Source organism: Bison bison, unplaced genomic scaffold (genome assembly GCF_000754665.1).
Source record: "Bison bison bison isolate TAMUID 2011002044 unplaced genomic scaffold, Bison_UMD1.0 scf7180017864362, whole genome shotgun sequence".
NCBI lineage: Eukaryota > Metazoa > Chordata > Mammalia > Artiodactyla > Bovidae > Bison > Bison bison.
Genome location: NW_011494934.1, coordinates 4,528,730 through 4,537,586, shown reverse-complemented (window position 1 = coordinate 4,537,586; position 8,857 = coordinate 4,528,730). Strand labels below are relative to the sequence as shown.

At 42.9% G+C, this 8,857-nt stretch overlaps 1 protein-coding gene across 1 annotated transcript in view; it reads left to right on the top strand.

Moving 5' to 3' along the window:
- Positions 1-382: 382 nt before the first annotated feature.
- MYO6 (myosin VI) overlaps positions 383-8,857 on the top strand; it is a 158,144-nt gene continuing 149,669 nt past the window's right edge. The window contains exon 1 of the mRNA XM_010855252.1: positions 383-1,527. The gene's annotated coding sequence lies outside the window, so the exon portion shown is untranslated. The remainder of the gene's footprint in view (positions 1,528-8,857) is intronic.

Here is an 8,857-nt window from a genome sequence, read left to right as displayed (position 1 = left end):
GTTTCCTAGCATCTTATGGGAAAACCTGAACAAACCTAATGGCCACTGCAGTGCTTTGTTCAAGGCCGCATGGGAGGCTGCTTAGGAGCACCCCTGAGAATTGGACTTTCTGCCCTCATATTCCCATAGATCCGCCCTCCTCCAGGTCTCTTAGCTCTTAGGTGTTAGTTGGGGTTAACCTTTCAGTCAGTCAGTTCAGTCGCTCAGTCGTGTCGGACTCTTTCGACCCCATGGACTGCAGCACTCCAGGCTTCCCTGTCCATCGCCAACTCCCTGGTGAATTTCCTCAAACTCATGTCCATCAAGTCTGTGATAACATCCAACCATCTCATCCTCTGTCGTCCCCTTCCCCCCTGCCTTCAGTCTTTCCCAGCATCAGGGTCTTTTCCAATGAGTCAGTTCTTCTCATCAGCCTCTCAGCAGTGACTTATTTCATTTTATGGATTTAAGTCAGATGGGTCAGAAAATTCTGAATAATCGGGGTCACTAAAGTGATAATTATTAAATATGTACTTACACATTGTTTTTCCTTTTTCTTCCTTTTTTTTTAAAAAATGTAAGGTGGAAGACGAGCATGATGCATTATTATGGAACTACTCTAACATTTTAACATTTTCAGTAGATTAATGGAGTCATGTTGGTAGTTATCTAGTTGTAGAGTGTTTAAGAGAAAACTGCAATTAGTTTTAAAAAAGGAGAAAAGTATTTTGGGGAAATTTTGAAAATAAATTTTATGACTTGGCACATTGGTACTGATCTGATGGTTATCTTGCTTTTGTAAAGACTTACTAATGAGCTGTCAGGTGTGACTGTGTTGGTATGTATATGCCTTCATTCATTCCACAAATATTTGAGTGTCTATCACGTGGAGGCATGGTTCTAAGTGTCGATAAGGTGATAAATTAAAACCAAGTCCTCGTACTGAGTGACATTTTATTGTTGTTTTGAATTAAGTTAATTATAGACTCTTCATTCTAGTATGTGATTAACAGGGCTGACCCTAAAGTTGGGAAATAACTTGTCAAAGTGGTGCAATTTGAGGGCTACTGAAAGCCTCATTTGCTCTAAAATATTCTATTCCTGGCCTTCAGTCCCCTGAGTCACAGCCCTGTTACCAGTTGACTTTGATAAATACTAATATGTTCCACCTTTTTTCACAGTTTCAGGAAACAAGGCTGAGAGAAAAGTAAAGGGAGAAGAGTGGGTTGGCAAAGTATAATTTTAATGGCAGCTATTGTTTATTGAGCGCTTGCCGTGTGTAGGTACTGTCAGACGAGTGCTGTGTGTACCTTAGCTCAGTTAATCACTGGGTTGCTTCAGTGCCCTTGGCATTGTGACTTGTGTCTTGGGAAACAGAGACACAGGCGTGTTAAACTGGCTCGAGCTCCCAGCCAGTACTGGGAGAAGCTGGGACTGAACCCCTTGCCGTCCTCAGTGTGTGGTCGCAGCTGCTCACATGGCGAGAGTCGACAGACTTGCGTCGTGCCGCCCACAAGTCATGGCACGGCGCGCAGGGGGAAGGGCTTGGTGAGTGAGGGGTGGGCGCGGAGGGTCAGGAGAGCTTGTTGGGCGAGTGGGGGGAGTTGGGGGAGGCAGGGTGGGCTGCCGTCTATGGGGTCGCACAGTCAGACACGACTGAAGCGACTTAGCAGCAGCAGCAGCAGGGACAGGGTGGGTTTTTGTTGTTGTTGTTGTTTGCCTTACTGTTGACCCCTGACCCGCTTCATTCCAGCCCCCAGGCTCCAGAGTTGCATTTGTGAAAAGGGCTTGCTTATCCAGCCCCAAAGTGGGAAGGCAGGCAGAGGGGAGGGCATCCCGGTTTTGCTTCTTGTTACCAGGGTCACATGGCTTCGCTTCTCTGGGCTTCAGTTTGTCAGATGGAGGCTACAGTATTACCTAGCTGGTGTGGTTCTCATGAGGACTGGATTAGACACTAACATAGCGAAAGCACATAGCTAGGGTACAGTATTATTGTTACCGAGTTGGGGTTTTCCCCATGTTTAACGTGGAATGTTCATCCAAAAGGAAAAACAAGCTATGTATTGGAGATTCAGGTGAAATCTTGAAGGGTTGACCTGTTTTAAGTAGTACTTAAAACAGGTGCACACCACAATTATCTGGGGAACTAGTAAAAACACGTCAGAGAGGTGTGGGTGGGATGTGAGCAATGGCATTTTAATAAGCTTTTCAGTTGATTTATTTGTGCACCAAAATTTGAGAACCACTGGTTGACACCTTTTCTTCATCCTCTGCTTTGGGAGGGTGTTGGCAATAACACCAAAACATTGCTTGGATTAACCAGGCAGCATGTGGTAGAAGGAAGTGAAATATCGGTTACCAGAATCTCTCCATTGATTGTTTTTTTCATTTAAGCTTATTTGGAGCTCACAGCATTTATCTTGAGAGGACAATGCAGTGTTAAATTTCACACGTTAATTGTAGAGAGTATTTTCAGCTTATTAACCAGTTTCATTTGGAAGGGAGCTGGTCATGTTTAATTTTTAAATGACTATACGAATAGTAGTGGAGCTTCCCAGATGGAGCTGGTGGTAGAGAATCCACCTGCCAGTGCAGGAGCCATAAAATACTCGGGTTCAGTCCCTGGATCGGGAAGATCCCCTGGAGAAGGAAATGGCAACCCACTCCAGTCTTCTTGCCTGGGGAATCCCATGGACAGAGGAGGCTGGTGGGCTACAGTCCTTGGGGCCACAAAGAGTCAGACACGACTGAGCGCACATGTGTGTACACACACACACACACACACACACACACACACACACACAGCAGTATTATATAAATAATCCTCATTTAAATCTTAAGACCTTTTTAAACTTTTTAGCTGGATTTCTTTAGATAATGCACTGTTTCTGAATAACCACTCTTGGGCTTATTAGCCACAGCAGGTGAGGTCCCAGCAGGAAGAGATTCCATCCTGGATGGTGCCAGCGAAGAGACTGCAGGGCTTAGAAGCAAACATGGAGTGGGGAGGTACCCAGGGGATAGCAGTGGTGAGAAGCCCTCAGTTCTCCAGAGATCCTGGGAGTAGAGAGCTGGCCTCGAGGAGGAGGAGAAGGGCAGGTGGGAGCCCAGGCTTCAAGGCAGGGAGCAGGGACATTCCCGGGGCTCTCGGCATCCTCTGTCTTCTGGGTCTTGGCCAGTGGCTTCTGTTATCAGGCAGCTGGGGAGACCAGTTAGCATGGCTCTGAGTAGGGAGCCTTGGGCAGGAGTGGAGCAGAAGAGGGAAGGGGGTGCAGTGGAATGACTCAGGCATCAATTGGAAACTTTGGGATTCTGTTGCATTGCCTTGGTGCATTTTAAATAATTTCTAGTTTTGTGATGCGTCTGCAAAGTACTTGAGACTACCTGTCTTTTACATGCTTTTAGAAAATACTTCCTCATTTAATCAAACAATTAGGAAATTTAATGATCCATATAGCCCGATGAAAAACATAATCTAGGCAGGTTAACATATAGCACTTTAATTCATGTGTTGTTATGCCTTAGTAAGTCTTTCTGAAATTTTCTTCATTGGGTAGTCTTGGTTTGATAGAATGAATGTTTTTCATTAAAAAAAAAATCTTTTACTGATTAAGCTTAAAATATTTTGGTAAGATAAGTCCTTTGCCTTCTGGAATTTATTCACTTGGACTGATAGCAGGAACACCAGAATACAGTTCATAGAAGTAGGACTATTATGAAATAATTGTTCTTCTTCCCCAAGTCCTTTTAAAGACACATTAAATTTCTGTATGAATCTGTCACAGTGTACTGTTATACAGCTGCCTTCTGCTAATGCCAACTTTACCTAGTTAATCTGAATTGTGGCTAAAAGTTTAAACCTCTGTTCTTCACTTTGGATAGATTCCTGAAGATTACTAAAGAAAAAGATTTCTCGCCTTGAAGAGATGGCGTGAAGATCGCTAGTTTATGAGCATTACTCGAGACAAGGCAATTAGAATAATTTACATTTCCCCTCTTACGGGTTCCAGGGGAAAGAGTCCAAGATTTTATTCAGATTAAGCAGCAGCTAGACTGGGTCTTATTCACAGCTTCCAAAAAAAGACCAAATTAAGCAGTAACCAACACCTAGGTATGAAACTTTAACATACAAATAAATGATACGTCTATGTAAATGTTAAAACTGGGAGGGGGGGTTTGGAAAGGGAACAAATAAGTTTCTCAGCTTGTCTTTAAAAGAGTATGGTGGAAAAAATAAACAGGTTTGGAGTAAACTAAATCACACCTGTGCTTGAAAATCATATATTTAGATTTTTTTTTTCCTGTAAGTGAGCCTTTTTCTGAAAGGAACGAGTTCAAACTTTTGTGAAATCTTCTGAAAGCATATTGTTTATTTTGATTTGATGCTGATAGAATTAGTATCCCGCAGGAAAGGATCGAGGCTGTTGGCTTTTCCTTGTTATGCTCTTTGAATTTCCTTGATTTGAGGATTGAGTTATTCCAGAGAGAACTTTTCTCCCTTTCCTTGTTATTTTTTTTCTAAAATTAGATGAAACAGCTGTGTTTTGGTTTGTGGGCATGATTTGCTGTCTGTTATCCTTTTGGTATTTTGGGGAAGAACAAAGTATGCATGTGTGTGTGTGTTGCGAGGGAATGAATTACTTTCTCTGTGTTTCTGGGCTGTCATTATTGAGTTGAAGATGAGAAGAGCAAGATGATTTATGTATCTGTTGTGCTTGAGGCTGCAAACAGAACTGTGACTTGTGTTGGCTGTCCAGATGATGGAGAAAACTATTTTAAAGTGTAAAAATAGTTGTTTTGTATCCACCTGCTAATGAGGAAGTTTGTATTAGTTTGGAGATTTCCAGGGGTGCTAGTCCTGAAGAATCTGCCTGTCAGTGCAGGAGAGGCAGGAGACTCCAGTTTGGTTCCTGGATCGGGAAGATCCCCTGGAGGAGGAAATGGCAACTTGTTCCAGTTTTGTTGCCTGGGAAATTTCCATGGACAGAGAAGAAAGATTTTGTATCGGATGTGGTGGCGAGGGGGAGGGGAGGAAGAGAATTGAATGAATTTGAGCATATGACCAGATTCACTTCAGATGGGTTTTTTGGCCAACCCAGTAAGTCAGAGAATAAAATCTGAGTCAGAATTTTGTATTTTATAGAGATAGATTCTACTGATGAGTTTGACTGATGAGTTTGCTTTTGAAAGGGGGGTGGGTGTGCAGCGTAAATTAGGAATTTATAAACCAGTTGTTTGCTATGATGATTTTCACGAGTTATTAGCATAAATGGAGATAGCTTGACAGCTGCGTGGAATGTCAGTGTGTCAGAAAGTGGGCTGTTTATTAACAGTGTGCCTCTGGAACTGGCCCAGAATCTCATGCACTTTGGTCCTATTCTCTGCCACCCGCTGTTTGGCAACAACATTGACCTAGACTATTTTCGGGCCCTACAGACACCTGAGTACTTGCGCATGCTTGAGCAGTCAAAGACAGCAGTGTCTCATGATGATGATTGAAGGAGTGGGCCCAGAATGACTCTCCAAGAGTACAGTTCTGGTAGCTCCTGAGGGCCAGTGACGTGCCCCCACTTTGCGAGCCCTATAGTCCTTTCCTCATTAATTCTAATGTGGGCCTTGTGAGGTGGCTCTTCTCACCTCCTTTTGTAGCTGAGAAAACCGAGGTCTAGCAACTTGCCTAGGTGACCCTGTAGTGGGGGCAGGGCTGAAGGCGTCTTCAGGGGGTCTGGATCCGAGCCTCTGTCCCGTTTAGAATGTTAGTTTCCTCTTTTGTGTGTTCTTTTAAAGACTTGAAGCTTTGAGGATTAAGCCACTGTGTCCTTCTCTGTCTAAACGAGGGTGATAACATCCTGACCCTTAGGCAGCAGCGGCGTGGTTTCTCGTCCAGGGCGGATAGGTCCTCTGCGATGCGCTCTGGTGTCCTTGCCCACTAATTCCTGTTGTTCACAGGGCCGCGGCCTCTCGGACTGATGACCGGGGAGACCTTGTGGGCATGTAGTGGCTAAACCATTCTAGATGACGTTTTAAATTCCTTAACCACTACCCCTTTCACTTACCTTATTAGTCTGCTTTAAACAAATGTATTGCTGTCAAGTTTTGTATAAGTTAAATAACTAAATTGTAATTTTTTGTTATCCTTGGAAAGCTGCTTGTTTAAAGGATCCCAATAAGTGACTTCTTTTGTAAAGGGAAGAATCGTTTTGTAAAACAAATGATTGTTTTCTAGATTATACTAATAAGTCTGGGTCTTTCACATATGACCTTTGTATAAACACAGACCCGGCTAAACACACATTTCATATGAATATGCCTAAATTGAGTTTGACTTCATACTGTGCTTGATACTGTTAATAAAAAGGGATTGAAAAAATGGGTTTATTAAGTGCTGTTTGTTGTATTTGTACTAAAATGTACTTTAGTAGGCTTATCTAGACGAAGAATAATGTTCTTTTAAGCAGTAGGTTGAGGTTAAATATATAGCACAACAGTAAATTCTTTTTGTGTCATAAAAATTTATTAGGTAAATGTTAGTGTTCTGTTTAAATGCCAAAGTAAGTGTTTTGCATGAATCTGAAATACATCCTCTAAAAATAACAGATAAAGTTTAGAGTGAGAGTTTATGAAACAGTTGTTATGGTTGAAAAGCGGACAGACTGTTGGTTTGGAATACACAGTTTCATGCAGTCCTTAGTAAAATATTTATTTCCTGTACCTAATACCTTGTTAATGAGGCCGTGAACCCAGTTCCATTGTAATCTGTGTTCTCTCCCTGAACACTCAACAGAGACTGCTCTGTAACCTCCTAGTTAATAGATCCAGTGGCCTCATTTAGATTGTTCTTCTTTTCCAACCTCTTTCAGCTGCTGCTGCTGCTAAGTCTTCCTTGAACTCTTCCTTCTCAGCGCCTATGCTCTTGCACTCTCCCAGATCTCCAACGTTTTTGGTCTAGTTTTTGCTGCTTGATTTTCTCCGCCCATGCCTTTACTGTTCATGTCTCATAAAATCCTGTGCTTGGCACTTTGCTCTACTTGCGCTGTTCTTATTTTTGATAATTATATCAGCTCTCATTTCATGCCGCTTTCCTCTCAGATTGCTTTCTGTGTTATCTTGAGCACGTTTCCAAACTGATGCTCCACAGACATCTTCATGAACTATAGAAATCATCCCTGAACGTATCGTCTTCACAGACACCTTCCCATTTCACGTATTTCCTCCCAGACCGCCTCCAGGCAGAAGCTGCTTTTCCCCCGTTTTCCTTACGATCCCCTCCTTAAGCTAGTGGTTCACGCTCAGAACTTCACTCACCTTTGCTCACGTCACTCCTCACACTCTGTGAAGGTCGGCCATCGCTTTCCTGCCCAGGACCAGGTGCAGCCTCACGCCTGCTCTCCTGCACGGCTCCCTGCATTTGGCCTTTACCCTCGGCGTATGGGCTGCCCTGTGCATTGCCTTTAGAGTTCTCTTTCAGAGTAGACATCTGACTGTAATGATCTCTTCCTCAGTGAGAGTCCCTGTTTACTGCTTTAATACATTGGCAAGTCCAGACGTTTATTGTGGGATTTGACACTCTTTGTGGACTGATCTCTTGGCCCACTTTTCACCTGCGCATTCGTCACTCTTTGGCCATTGTCCTGTGCCCAGGCCCCATCGACCTGCTCCCCAGACACATCCCGGTTCTCGCATCTCCCTATTCCACTTCAAACAGGCCTTTGTCTGGAATACTTGCCTTTAGTCAGGCTTACCCATCTCTCAGAACCTGCTTGAATTAAATCTTTGAAAGTAGCTTTCCCCAGTTTAGTGTTTTGGAAGCATGCCTGTATTATAGTATTCATCACTGGTGATATAATATATGTGTATCTTCTTTCATGCTCCACTTCTCTTCCTAGATGGTGAATGACTCAAGTGTGTGAACTGCCAGCAAATGATTTGGCAAGGTTTTATTTAGATCAGCAGATCTTGGGTCTTAGGACTCCTTTATACTCTTTAATTATTGAGGACTCTGTAAAGATTTTGCTTATCTGTTTAGTTATATTTACTGATGTTTGCTGTATTAGAAATTTTAAAAATACTTAATCTGTTTAAAAATAAAAATTTATGCATTTTAGCAGAAATGACATGTTTTATGAAAAACAGTTATTTTCCAAAACACCAATTAGTGAAAGAGTGCTACTATTTTACACTTTTGTAAAACTCCTTAATGTCTGACAATAGAAGATAGCTCGATTGTCATATCTGCTCATGATTCGGTTTGTTGCAGTATTTTGCTTTTTTTTTTTGGTTGAACTTTGGATGAAGAAAATCTGGCATCCTACAGATATCTTATTGGGGAAGGAATTATTAATTTGACCTTGTCAGTAAATTGTGTACATATGCTTCAGTCATTCATCACAACTAAGATCAGATCAGTCGCTCAGTCGTGTCCGACTCTTTGCGACCCCATGAATCGCAGCACCCCAGGCCTCCCTGTCCATCACCAACTCCTGGAGTTCACTCAGACTCACGTCCATCGAGTCAGTGATGCCATCCAGCCATCTCAGCCTGTGTCGTCCACTTCTCCTCTTGCCCCCAATCCCTCCCAGCATCAGAGTCTTTTCCAATGAGTCAACTCTTCGCATGAGGTGGCCAAAGGACTGGAGTTTCAGCTTCAGCATCATTCCTTCCAAAGAAATCCCAGGGCTGATCTCCTTCAGAATGGACTGGTTGGATCTCCTTGCAGTCCAAGGGACTCTCAAGAGTCTTCTCCAACACCACACTTCAAAAACATCAATTTTTCGGCGCTCAGCCTTCTTCACAGTCCAACTCTCACATCCATACACGACCACTGGAAAAACCATAGCCTTGACTAGACGAACGTTTGTTGGCAAAGTAATGTCTCTGC